Here is a 13678-nt window from a genome sequence, read left to right as displayed (position 1 = left end):
TTCAATCTGTAGCATATACTCAAGGTATGGTGCACGTGTTGCATTAAATACAGGAAATATTCTTAAAAATAAATCTGAGAATTATTTTCCTGTTAAAAAAAACACCTGATGGCTGAATTGACTCTTCATAGAGTTCTTGATAATTTCCAAATTTCTTAGCATAAAATTACAAAGATACTTTCACTACCTGACCCCACTTTCCTTGGTTACTACACTCCCCGGCCCCTTGGACTCTGCCCTCTAGCCACAATGTGTTTTATTATCACTCCACTTGAAATATCTGATTCTTTTAATGCCTTTGCACATACTGTTCCCTCTGCCTGAGATGCCCTTCATCCCCTTTGCTTTGTGAAAACTCTTATTCATCCTTCAAGATCAAGTCCTACTGAAGTCCTTCCAGACCTCTCCTTTCAGTAAATTACTCCATTTTCTACTTCCATCTCATTTTGTTTCTACTTCTGTGACAACACCAAAACCATGAGCTTTTTAATTACCATTTATGTGTCTATCCCTCTTGTTAGACTGTGACACCCTTCAGGATTGGGTAATTTATAACAAAACATTTAGTTTGGCAAACCCAAACCAGTGCCTGATCCACAGTAACACTCAGTATATAAAGAATGAATGAATGAATGAATGAATGAATCATTAACTTAGGCCACACAGGGAAGTACAAGATCAGTTGTTTCTCAGGACCCCTTAGCCTAGGAAAACTTGCTGCTTGTTTCACACAGTCCCCTCTTTCTAGTCTGTTCAGTTTTGCCTACGGTCACACTGCTTCAGCCTTGCAAACCCACTTCTTAGTTATGTCCTTCCTTGCTGCCTGCTGCAAGAGAGCTTGATGCTTGAATCCCTACATCAGCAGCATTTCCCAAATTCGCTTAACTATAAAGCTCAAGGAAGGTACTTATTAAAAATACAAATTCTTGAGCCCAATCTCAGATCCACTAAATAGAAACTGCAGGGATTGGGCTCAGTCACCTGCACTTTAAAACTTGTTCCCCAGATGATTCTGAAGAAGATAACCGTGAATACCATGAACCTCTGTCTTACAGGGGCAACTGCTTCCTCCAGTGGCCATTTGCCTTAGTTTGGGACTTCATTAAGCAATCATTCAGTCCCCAGATCTAGAAAGAAGCCGTTCATGTGAATGTCTTTCCTGAAGCTGATTCTCTGGGCTTTTGGAAAACCGAACACCCCTTTAATGGACTCCAGAAATCTCCATACTACCGCCTCCATGCACAATTCCCTGCAGAAGCTCCATCCTGCTGACATTACTCCTAGGTGCTGAGTTTCCACTTCACAGGTGCAGCCACAGCAGCTGCTGCTAAATCCCAGACCAGCTCTGGGTACTGGCAGTCTGCAAACGGACTCTGATGAGCTGTGACAGCTCACGCTCCGTGGGCTTACCTTTAATCAGACTAGACACAGTGGATGTATGGATTCCCTGTAGAAAATAGTCTGAGTGTCACCCAGGGTTAAAAATGAGAATGAAAACTAAGTACTTAGCATAAAGCCTGGCGCAGGGTAAGCACGCAATAAATATTCACACTTACTGATATTTCTGTTGTTGGATGGACTGCATATGCTCTCCTTCCTCTGATCCCAACCCAAGAAGACTTATCCTATATAGATCTTTTGATTTAATTATTGGAAATATGAAAAATCCTAATTCTCTAAACTAGTCAGGCTACTTAAATTAGTTTTGATTAATCACAATATTATGGAAGTATAGATATTTCCCATAGACTGTCAAAAAACTCAAGGTGCTTAATTCACATCATGCAGATTGCAGAGGCCATAAATTTGCTTTGTTGATCCAACAGGCATATTAATGCTTTAAGAACACTTATGAATACTAAATATTACTGCTTGTATTAGTTAACTGTTACTGTGTAAGCAAAACTTAGAAGCTTAAAATAAGCATCATTTATTATTTCTCATGAATTTGTGAGTTGGCTAAGTGGTCTGATTTGGGCTGAACTTGGCAGCTCTAGGCGGGGCTCACTCATATGCTTGTGGTCAGGTGGAGAGGAGCTGGGGGTTAGTCTAGCTGGTCTAAGGCAGCCTCAGCTGGGATGTCTCATCTCAAGGACAAGGAGGCTCCATCAAGTAGTCACAACGGTTCAAGGGAGAAAAAATATGTGCAATGTCTCTTGACCTAGGTTTGGACAAGATTAACGACTCAACCTAAATGACTAGTGATATGACTAAAATGAATCATGCAGTGTCATTTTTGCCATATTTTATAGGTCAACACAAATGATAGGGTCAGCCTAGATCTAAGGCTTCATCTTTTGATAAAAGTTGCTGAAAAATGTTATTTCGAAGGATATGCAGAGATTATTATTGGGGATAGTCAATGCAGTCAGTCCACCACCTTAGTCGTTGTGGCAAAATATCTCATTTTTGGAGTTTTCTAAAATTTTATACAAAAAAAAAGGCAGATTCTGAGCTCAGATCATGCTCTTGACACCATTATCACCCAGATTGTTGTAAGAAGTTGCAAAACTACCAGTCATCTGTCCAACTTTAAAACAGTGTTAGCATAAGTCATATATATATATGTGTGTGTATATGTATGTGCCTAGCAGGGTGCCTGCCAAAAGGTAAATATATAGATATTTTGAGCTAAGTTAAAATAATGGATTGTGTCCATTTGTTTTCTTCATAATATTTATTAACAGGAATCTCAATTTTTTTTTTACTTTCTTCCATGTATCACCAATCATACTGGTTTTTCAAAATATTAATATTACTTGGTAATCTTCTTTAGTAACATTCTTCCTTCTGAAACATGTTTTCCAATTCATTCTTTCAACCTGACTAAGGAGTAAACATCTTTGTTGCTATTTTTGCTTTAATGGGACTTAGTATTAAGAAACAGAAACTATATATGGTCAATTTAAACAAAAAAAGAAATGTATTTAAGGACTATTGAAGCACTCATAGTATTAACAAAAGTATTGGGGAACCAAAGTCAGAAAATGAAGACAGAAATACACAGTGAAATCACATCAGAAGCAGTCTCTAATAGCTCTAACCAAACTAACAGGCTCTTGACTGTACCATGGGTGCTCGTTGAATAGTTTTTTTTTAATTGAGGCAACATTGCTTTATAACATTGTATGTTTCATGTACAACTTTATACTTCTACTGCTAAGTACCCTAGAGCATGAATAATTTTAAACTTTCCTCTGAACCTCATATCAAACCCTCAAGATTCAAAATCCTATGCTAGAGCATCTGATGCACTGAGCCTGGGTCACGCAGTCCCACCACAACTACTGGAGAACTCTACAATTGTTTCCCCTCTTCTGACTTCCATTGTGGAAAGCAGGGTCTTGCCATTAAACTTGCTTGGGGTCCATATCAAATAAGAAGGACATTTGGATGCTGGGCAGACTAAAATAAATGCTCACTGGAATATGCTCCTTTAGTTGCTCAATATCCACAATACTCCTCTTCTCACAATTATTTCAAAAAAGAATTCTAGACTCTAATGTAAGACTCCTTTGTCTTATATATACTCACACCCATAGGGAACTACCCAATAGTTTATCTCTAATTAATATCCTTTTTTTCTCTCCATCTATTGTGATTCTCATCTCAATGTTCTGAAAACTATGGAGAAAAAAAAAAAAACAAAACTGTGACCATCAGCCTCCTATAGGTTTAGGTATTCTGTTAGTTCACAGGTGGTAGTCAATAATTTCCAAATGGTTTGGATGTTTCTTATTTCCCAGTACATTTCCTTTGAAAATGGTTACCGATCTCTAAGGAAGGATAGGAAAAATATTCACCAAGCATATATTTGATGTGATTTCAGACTATTTTCCAAGAGTCTGGCTTCCTGTTAGTGTAAAAGACTTTGGGCTTCAGATACGAGAATTGGGATGAACGGCTACAACAGTCTAACACTGTGGTTCTAGTCAGGCTTCTCGCATGAAGCTTTTTTAAACTGCTGTTTACAAAAATAGCCTTCCTCTTCTCCCCTGGACCACAGCAAGGTTACGGTTCCAGCTTTCCCTGCAACTGCTACGTGACTGAATTCTAAGCCAACTGAATGTTATCTTAAATGATGTCCGCCACTCGTAGGTCTGGCCCATAAAAACTCTCACATGGACACCTTCATATTCTTTTCCCTTCCAGAGTAACCCAGGCTCCCCCATGGAAACTGCATGTTGAGGCTGGCAGGGGGACCATCAGCCTGGATCACTGAATGGTTTTATGGTACCCATGTTCTCCCTTCAGTCTCCAGCTTGGAACCACTTTGAATTGTTATTTGAGAAAAAAAAAATTTCAAGGTGTTGAGCTGTTATATATTTGAGTATATGTTTGAGGGGTGTGTATGTGTGTGTTTGGTACATTTTTCACAGTCTGACCTACCCTAAATATAAACTTTAGTGTACTGTGCATGTATTGTGATTCTATGAAACTCCATAACCAATTAGCTACCATCAAAAATCTCAGACCATTTTAATTATCACAATTACTTTCTTCATCTCACTGCAACCATGACCACTTTGCCCCTGATTCCTACCAGGAAACTCATTTCAACTGCATCTTCTCCCACTAGAGTAAAGTGCTTGTTAAAAAAAAAAAAAAAAAAAAAAGGCAATAAACAGCTATTAAAGCACTTTTCAAAGCTTTTGGCATGTACCTCATTGCCTTTTCTGGGCCTTCATGGGGAATATAGTAAAAGAGTAGATCACAAATGATAAATATTCTCTAGTATTTCTAACCACTAAATCTTAGAATTCCATTATACCAAGACAAATACCTTATTCCAACTTCATTTGGTATATATTATTGTTGACTTTGGGTTTTGGTCAACAAACTGTATGATCAAATATTTCCAGCTGTTAGAACTAGCATAATTATTCAGGATATTATATGTCTTAACTTGCCTACAAATTAAATAGATAAAAATTAAAAATCTAGAAATGATAAAATATAAGGGATAGGGAATGAAGATAATTTTTTTTAAAGAAATAACTTCAGGTGAGGGAGTTGCAGCATTTACAAGCAAGGAGAAACAGTCAAAACCAAGGGAAGAAGGACCGATTTAAATGGTAAGGAGGTACTGTGGGTTTGGGGCTCAGGATACACAATGTCCTCTGAATCTTTCAATACGGGCCTAATACCGGCTCTTAGCCTCATGCCCAATTCTCTTCAAAGCTCTAACTTTCCCAGAAGAGATCTGGTGATTAAACTGAATTCAATAAGTGTTATAATTGAGCAGACTAAGATATAAATTTTGTGTTTGATTCTTGGCTACCAAGGCTACAACTATCGCTCTAACGTGATAACAGAAAATACAGGGATTTCATGATGTGCATTAAGAATTTTGAGCTCGCCATTCTCTTTTTAAAAGCTGTCTGTTGTCCTGAAAAGTAGTTAAATGACTCCTTTGTTCTGAAATTCCTCTTTTTATTCTTACTGTTCCAAAGCAGAAGCCTGACTTTATAAAGCCTTGCTTTCAAAGGATGCTTTATTCTGGGAGAACACAGCTGATAATTTAATTAGAAAATCCAGCCTTTCATTTTATAGTCTGCCAGAATCATATTCCTGAAAACCAGCTGGTTTTTGTTTAGCTTCCTACCTAAATAAGATAACTAATTCCAAATTCTTTGAGCATCCATTGCCTGTCCTGTCTTTAACAGTACCTGCCAGTGTTATTGGTTATGAACAACAAAAACATCTCAGGATAACCTACACAGAGTAAAATCATTTAGCTACCATGGGATGGTAAAAATATCAAAGGGTAGTCTGGAGAATAGCTTTCAGAATGGGCAGAGACAGAAGGAGACAAGCACAGATGAGATGAATTCTCAAGCATGTCTCTTTAAGACACCTGCTTGCCTTTGGAATCACTACCCCTGGACATGCCCTGAGTACCTGAACTGCTCCAATGAACTCTGTTCAAGAACTGTACCACTGTACTCTGCCCTCCAATGTAGATGCTTCAGTAATCTGATTGCTCCTTGTATAGTGTATTGCTCCCAGATAACAAGACATCAGGATGAGGAGAAGCTCCAAATTACCAGTATGCACTACAGTAATTGGGTCATGGAAGAGAAAACAGACTTTAGATGTTTTAATTCTTCCTTTATCATTTTGTCTAATCGATGCAAAATTCTTGGATTGTAAGTGAAAATTCCAGTCAAATCATTCCAAATTTGATTGTCAAGAGCCAAACAGCTCTACAGGAACTCTCACCATACCTACTACCTGGCTTTTTCCCCTGGATGAGTGGCCATTAATCTAACTAAACCAGACATTGGTCATGTTCACTGAAGGCAGGATCACTGGTCATTTAAAGATCACTTTCTTGCCTTCTTCTCCCTGCCTCGTCCTCTCCAGGGGTTCACAGTTCCTTGCATGCGCTCATCATCGCTTTAGAGTTTAACTAAAGTGAGAATGGCCCCGAAATCTAATTTCAGGATTAGGAGAGAGGCCCCACTTAGTAAACCTCCTGCTAATCCCTATTCTCCTTCCCAGATTTGCCTGAGCTCTGCATGGGGAGGTATCAAGCACTTTGCTTCTGGGTAAAATGGCATCTTTGCCCTGGGTTTTCTATGCATGGGTAGTTCCTTCGGGAACTCTAGGGTGATGAGGAGTGATCATCCAAACAGAATTTGAGTGTTCCTGGATCCTCTAACCAAACAAATATCACCAAAACATCACTCAACTGCTGAAAAGCTGCTTTCCTAAGTTGACCAATGACTTTCACCTGGAATTCTCGTATAATTCAGAGACAGCCTTACTCTGTTACTCACACTTAAACATCTTTTGATCCCTTTACTGTTGGTCAGTGTCTGAAAGAACCAACTAAGTATGGTGTTTCTTTAAGCAAAATGACATTTCGAGGTAATAAGCAAAATGACATTTCGAGGTAATTATAGACTTACATGCAGTTGTAAGAAATAATACAGAGAGATCCCATGTACCTTCTCCCGGTTTCCCGCAATAGTAACTTTTTAAAACTACAGTTGACCCTTGAACAAACCGAAAGGGTTAGGGGTGCCCAGTTCCTGCATAGTAGGAAATCCACACCTAACTTTAGAGTCGGCCCTCCCTATCTGAGGTTCTGTACCCCAGGATTCAACCAATCATGGATCTGTAGTATGTATTTATTGAAAAAATCCGCATAGAAGTGGACCCATGCAGTTCAAACCTGAGTTGTTCCAGAGCCAAGTGTACAGAATAAGATCACAATCAAGACATTGACAATGAACTGTCAAGATGAACAATTTTCCATCACCACAAGGATCTGGCATATTGTCATTTACAGTTTTTCTCCTGGCCTTAAACTTTGTCAACCACAAATCTGCTCCTTATTACTACAGTTTTGCCATTTAAAGGGTGTTACATAAATTGAATCACATAGAGCATAACCTATAGGGATTGATTCTTTTTTTCTCAGTGTATTACCCAGTGTGGAGACGTATCCAAGTCGTCAGGTGTACCAGTGCATCACTGGCTTTTACTGCTGAGCAGTATTCCATGGTATGAATGAACCACGTTCTGTTTAACTCTCCACCAGTGGAAGCACAGCTGAGTTTTTCCAATTTTGGTCTGGTACAAATAAAGCTGCTATAAACATTCATGTACAGAGTTTTGTGTGAACATAAGTGTTCATATCTCTGGAGTAAATGCACAGGAGTGAAATTGCTGGGTTGTTTGGTAGTCCAATGTTTAATTTATTAAGAAACTGCTGAACTGTCTTCCAGAGTGGCTGTAACACTTGTTATTCCCACCAGAAATGTATGAGTGATCTAATTTCTCTGTATCTTTGCTTTGGGTTTATTTTGCCCTTTTTTTTGTTTGCTTGGTTTCCTAGATTTTCAAGGAGGGAGCTTAATTATCCATTTGAGACTCTTGTCTTTTCTAATACCTGCATTTAGTGCTATAATTTTCCCTCTCAGCACTGCTTTAGCTGTATTCCCCAAATATTTATATGCTCTATTTTATTTTTACTAAGTTCAGTTCAGTTCATCTAGAAATGTTTTAGTTCTCAGGTGTTTGGAGATTTCCCTATTATATTTCTACTACTTATTTCTGGTTTGATTCTAGCATGATATAATCTGTATGATTTCACTTTATAAAAATTTGTTGAGGTTTGTTTTACGGCCCAGGATATGGGCTATTTTAGTAAATGTTTCACAGGCACTTGAGAAGAATGTGTATTCTGCTGTTGTTGGATGGTGTGTTCTAAAGATACCAATTAGACACTTTTGGTTGATAATATTGTTGAGTTCTTCTACTAAATCCTTGGTTTTGTTTGTTTGTTTGTTTGCTACTATTGTTGAGAGAGCAATATTGAAATCTCCAACAAGAATTGCTAATTTCTTCTATTTCTTCTTTAAAGTCTATTGCTTTTTGTTTTACATGATTTATAGCTCTGTTGTTTGGTGAATACATGTTTAGGATTACTACATCTATTTGGTGAATTAGCCCTTTTATCATAGAATGTCACTTCTGTCTCATAATCTTATTTGCTCTGATGTCTGATTTATTTGATATTAGTATAACCACTCTTGCTTTCTTTTGATTAATATTTGCCTTATATATCTTTTTCTCTCCTTTTAATTTCAACCTATCATGTATTTGAAGTGAATTCTGCACAGATAGCAGAGAGTTGGGTCGTGCTTTTTAATCTACTTTGCCAATCTCTGTCTCTTATTTGATGTATACAGACTATTTATATTTAACGTAGTTATTAATAAATCAGGGCTTCAGCCTGCCATTCTATTTTTTGTTTTCAGCTTGTGCTGTTTTTCATTTTTCTAATTTCCTATGGGTTATCTGAATTTTATTTTAGAATTCAGTTTCAATTTGTTGACAGTAATTTCACAGTAATTTTTAGTGTATCTTTTTTGTAGAGCTTTTCTAGTGTTGTCATTGTGTAAAAACATTTAGAACCATAGTAGACTATGCTAGAATTTGACTCTCTCAATCAAACATAACTTAGGGACACAGGACAGGTAGAGAGATTTATTGCACTTACTCATATGTTTACTTCTTGCATTGTTCTTTCTACATCCCTGGTTTCCAAGACTCCATTTATTTTGATTTTAGTTTAGTAAACTTTCTTTATCCCCTTTTTTTAGGTTTGGCCAAGTGACAAATTATCTTAGTTTTCCTTTCAGAATGCCTGATTTTCTCTTTATTCTTGAAGTATACTTTCATTGGATAAAGATTCTATGTTTAAAGTTCTTTTCTTTCAGTACTTGAAAAATGTTTACCTTTTCTTTCTGATTTGTATGGTTTCTGATTTAAAAAAAAAAAGGCTGTCATTAAAATCGGTCTCCCATACAGATAAGGTATTATTATTTCTCTCTTGCTGGTTTCAAAATTTATTTTCTTACTCTTTCTTTGTCTTCTTCTTTTTCTTCTTTTTGTCTTTAGTTTTTAGAAATCTGGCTATGATGTGTCTTTGGACTTTCTTGGGTTTATGCAGTTTGAGATTAACTCAATTTCCTTGAATCTGTATGTTTAATTGTTTTTGCCAACTTTGGAAAGTTTTAAGCCATTTCTTTTTAAGTACATTTTTGGCCCAACCCTCTTTCTCCTCTCCTTTCAGGACGCTAATGACACAAATGTTAGGACTTACAGTCTCACAAGTCTGCGAAGATCTTTTTGTTTGTTTTTCCTCCCAGTCTATATTCTCTCTGTTGTTCAGATTTAAGTAACTTTTATTCTATCTCTGAGTTTATTTATTTTTTCTTTGTCTTCTGTTTTATTGTAGAGCCCATTCTTTGAATTTTAATTTCAGTTCTTTTTTACAGTTCTAAAATTTACATTTGTTTTTTTATATCTTCTATTTATTATTGGCTGAGACTTTCTTTGCTGAGACTTTCTATACTCTCATGTGTTTTTATTGTGTTCATAACTGCTTATGAAAGCATTTTTACGATGGCTACTTTAAGATATTTATAATTCTAATATTTTTGTTACCATGTTATTGATGTGTATTGATATATTTTGTGATTCAGTTGAAGATCATCCTGATTCTTGTTATCATGAGTGATTTTTTAAAATTGAAATCTAGACTTTTTTTTTTGTTGCGAGACTGAATCTTAATTAAGCTTTCTGTTTTAACTGGCTTCCTCTAACACTGCTCTGACTGGGGACAATGGGGTAGAGCTTTATCACCAGTAGAGGTAGAAGTCCACATTCCCCTCTAGGCCTCCATTTACACCTGCTAGGGGAGGCTCCTCATCACAGCTGAGTGAAGGTGGGGGTTCTGCCTCCCTAGTACTAGGTGTTTACTGGGACTTCCTTGACTGGGAAGCATAGGATTGCCTTGTTACTGCACTCTGTGTGGCCTCCACTGGCACTTCTGTGAGTGGGACAGGTTGGCTTTATTACTACCAGGCACTGGTAAAAATCCTGATTCTCTAGGTTCCCTCTGACATCACCCTAGTAGAGAATGGAAAGGGCTCCATACTACTACCAGGTGGGGATGGAAACCCAGGCTCAACATGTGGTGTACGCTGACATCTCAAAGGAGGGGCTGTTTGTTACCACCAGGTAGGAATGAAAATCCCAGCTCCCTACCCAGCTCTCTCTGATACCATCTTGGGTGGGGGTATTAGGATGTCTAGAGCCTGGTAAGGGTGGAAGTACAGACTCCCAGCTCCACCCTGGAACAGTGGTGGAGCCTGTAATTTTTCTGTTTTTCGCCTTGCTAGGCTACCCATTTCCCAGTCTTCTGGCTCGAGAGAAAAGGATTTTGTTGGGGGTTTTTTCCCCCTGATCTCATCGGGGTGTTCAGATTGCTGGCTCATTCAGCTCTAAATCTGGGATATATGAGTCAAAAAGAAAATCCAAGAAACTCACCATGGTGTCACCTCTTGGTTCCTGATGTTCCTAGGCTGCCTGACTTCTCTGTACCTTTCAAAGTCCTTTTTGTTTGTTTTATATGTATGTCCAAGTTTTCTAGTTGTAGTCAATGGAGGAATAGGGAGAAGTGCTCCATTTTCCTAGAAATACAAATTTAGGATTTTTTTAGTAATAAATTGTTGTTGCACTCTAAATGTATATTTTCTATAAAGATTATGTATTTGCTCCCTTTTTTCTTAGTAGGTGAAAGATAGAGTCCAGGTGCCTTGTAAGTGACATGTTGTCCCTTTCTATGTTTCTGGCAGGAGTTAGATAAGAAAAAAAAAACTATATTTAGTAATATTATTGAAGATGATTAAACCCATTGTACTTCATTTGAGACTGAGATCTTCAGTTTCTTTTTTTTTTTAAAGAAGTTGCAAACTTATTAGATCCCAAAAGCTTATCAATTTTTTACTAGAAATATTTAAAATAACAAATTTGTGATGTGTTGGAGCAAACAGTCTTTACTGAATCACTCCCCAAACCATCATTTCAAATGCCAAGATTAACAATGGAATAAAATTGAAAATACTTATTATGTCACACAGTGATTAAATTGACTGTAGATGATACTTTGTCCAATTAGTCCAAGTTTATTTTCTCCAGAAATGTCTCTAGTTCAATATTTCAAGTGGACAATCACTTGATTACTCATTGGTTTTAAAACGGTTGCCTATAATTGAGCTTGCAACATTTGTACAGATTTAAGTAACTATTGAACTTATTAATGAATCATCACTGAGTGTTACATTAAGGAGCATTATTGCTACCTGATTGTCGTATCTGGTTAAAAAGAGGCATTAGTCTACCTAAACCAAAATTTTAATTTTCAGGGAGTAAAACCTCAATATTCATTTAAATTTTATCAAAGTGTTTCTTCACTGTTTACAGTGGGAGTTGAGTTAGTAAGGGGTGCATGGGTTTTGAAACTTGACAGGTTAATACACAGATCTCTTTCCTGTTACTAATATATGACTTTGTGCCTTGCCTGTAAAACAAAAGATAATAGTATGTGATGTTGAATGGATAGAGATGCAAAGTATGAGGTACATAAAGAATCCATCAATGTTTACTGTGTACTGTCACTGAAGAACTACATTATTGAATCTGTTTTGTGCCACCTCACAGAATAGTGGCTCCCAAAAGACAAAAATCCTGATCTTAAAAAAAAAAAGCTTTCTACTCAATAGGAAAGTTATAAAATGTGTAATGAAGTATGGTACATGATAACAAATAGTAAGTACTATAAGAAAGTTGAAAAAATACGCTTTAAAAGAGAAGAAAAACACCTTTTGCTCTTAAGTTTAACGAGACTTCAGGGAAAATGTGACATATGAGCTACGTCTTAAAAAAGGTTAAAATTTCAAAATACAGTGATGAAGGAAGCCATTTTCATTCGAGAAAACAGAATGGGAAGTTATGCATACAAATATTTTTAGAGTATAATCAGGAAACAAAGGTGTCTTCAATTGGATTAGAATACTAGTAGCATGAATTGTCATACTGACCTATAAAAGGTAAAATGGGACCAGGATATTCAATCCTTCGTTTGGTAGTTTGAAGGAACTTTTTATGGCTTTGAAGCAGGGCAATGTCCTGATGGTTTATGATGTTCCATCGAGATGGACATGTATTATACATCAGAAAAGTAAGAGAATGGAGACAGGGAGCTAAATTAATATAAAAACTTTGAATACAAAAACATACAATATGTGTTGTAATCTCTGCAGAAGACTTGGGGGTAAAATGGGTCAAAATTAATTATAATAGCACTAATTTATAAAAATAAAACTCCCTTTGTGGATGCGTCTCCAATCTGTATTTTTAGCACTAACTGGAATTCTCCTTCTACACTTCCAAATGCTGTTGAAAATTATGACCAAAGAAAGTAACTTCCCTTTGCAACCTATTTTCAGTGTTCTGTGCATTAAATTACTTACTCATTAGTCAATTCACTTTTTTTTATTCAATGAACAACTAGTAAGCTCCATGTCGGTGCTAAGATAATGATGAATAAGACACCAATCTTGCCCCCAGTAACAGTCCAGTCCAGGAGTGTGTGTATATATATATATTTATGTGTGTGTGTGTGTGTGTGTGAGTATGTATTCAAAACATAAATTACAAAATTGTGTGAGGTTAATCAAAACATAAATTATAAAAGAGTGTGAAGGGGTAATGAATTCTCACAGACTGGTTGATGCCTGTATACTGCTTCTCTCTCACTGGAACAAACACAACAAGCCCATACATGATTTATAAATACTAACACTAGTTTTCCAATGATTATTTTACAATAAGATCTAAGTTTTTCATATTTATATTCCTTACTTTAAATACAAACTAACTTATATGAACTATAAAAAATAATTTTAAAAGGTATGAAATGTATTTTATTATTTCAAGAGGCAATTTTTTTCTTTTTATTAAAGATGTACAATTACGTTGTCATGTTAGTACTAGAACTGGAGAGGATTTGAAGGAAAACCAAGAGTACAAATGTCTGTTTTTTCTGAATCACAAGACAATGCCCATCCCTTTGTTAATACGCTAAATAAATGTTTATTCAGTCCTCAAAGACATCAAATTTATTGTGAATAAGGTCAGATATAATAGATGTCTGGATATCATGCATTGGAAGTGCCTGTGGTTGCATAGGTACAGGATGCTCTCCAGACATCATACGGTAGGCAGAATTCTAAGACAATCCCTGAGATTCCTACCCTTTGATATACATGCCCTGTAAAATCCCAAATGAGTGAATATGCTGAGATAGCATTCCCAC

General features: G+C 36.6%; 1 long non-coding RNA gene across 3 annotated transcripts in view; it reads right to left on the bottom strand.

The window, feature by feature from the left end:
* LOC123614779 (uncharacterized) overlaps positions 1 to 13678 on the bottom strand; it is an 873628-nt gene that overhangs the window by 87495 nt on the left and 772455 nt on the right. For 2 of the 3 annotated variants that reach the window (XR_012508318.1, XR_012508313.1), the window contains exon 8: positions 10849 to 10991. The exons of the other annotated variant lie outside the window; for it this stretch is intronic. This is a non-coding gene — a long non-coding RNA (uncharacterized LOC123614779). The remainder of the gene's footprint in view (positions 1 to 10848; positions 10992 to 13678) is intronic. 3 annotated transcript variants of the gene reach the window in all.

Source organism: Camelus bactrianus, chromosome 1, assembly GCF_048773025.1.
Source record: "Camelus bactrianus isolate YW-2024 breed Bactrian camel chromosome 1, ASM4877302v1, whole genome shotgun sequence".
Classification (NCBI taxonomy): Eukaryota; Metazoa; Chordata; class Mammalia; order Artiodactyla; family Camelidae; genus Camelus; species Camelus bactrianus.
Note: the sequence above shows the minus strand (reverse complement) of the source record. Positions and strands in the feature narration are given on the sequence as shown.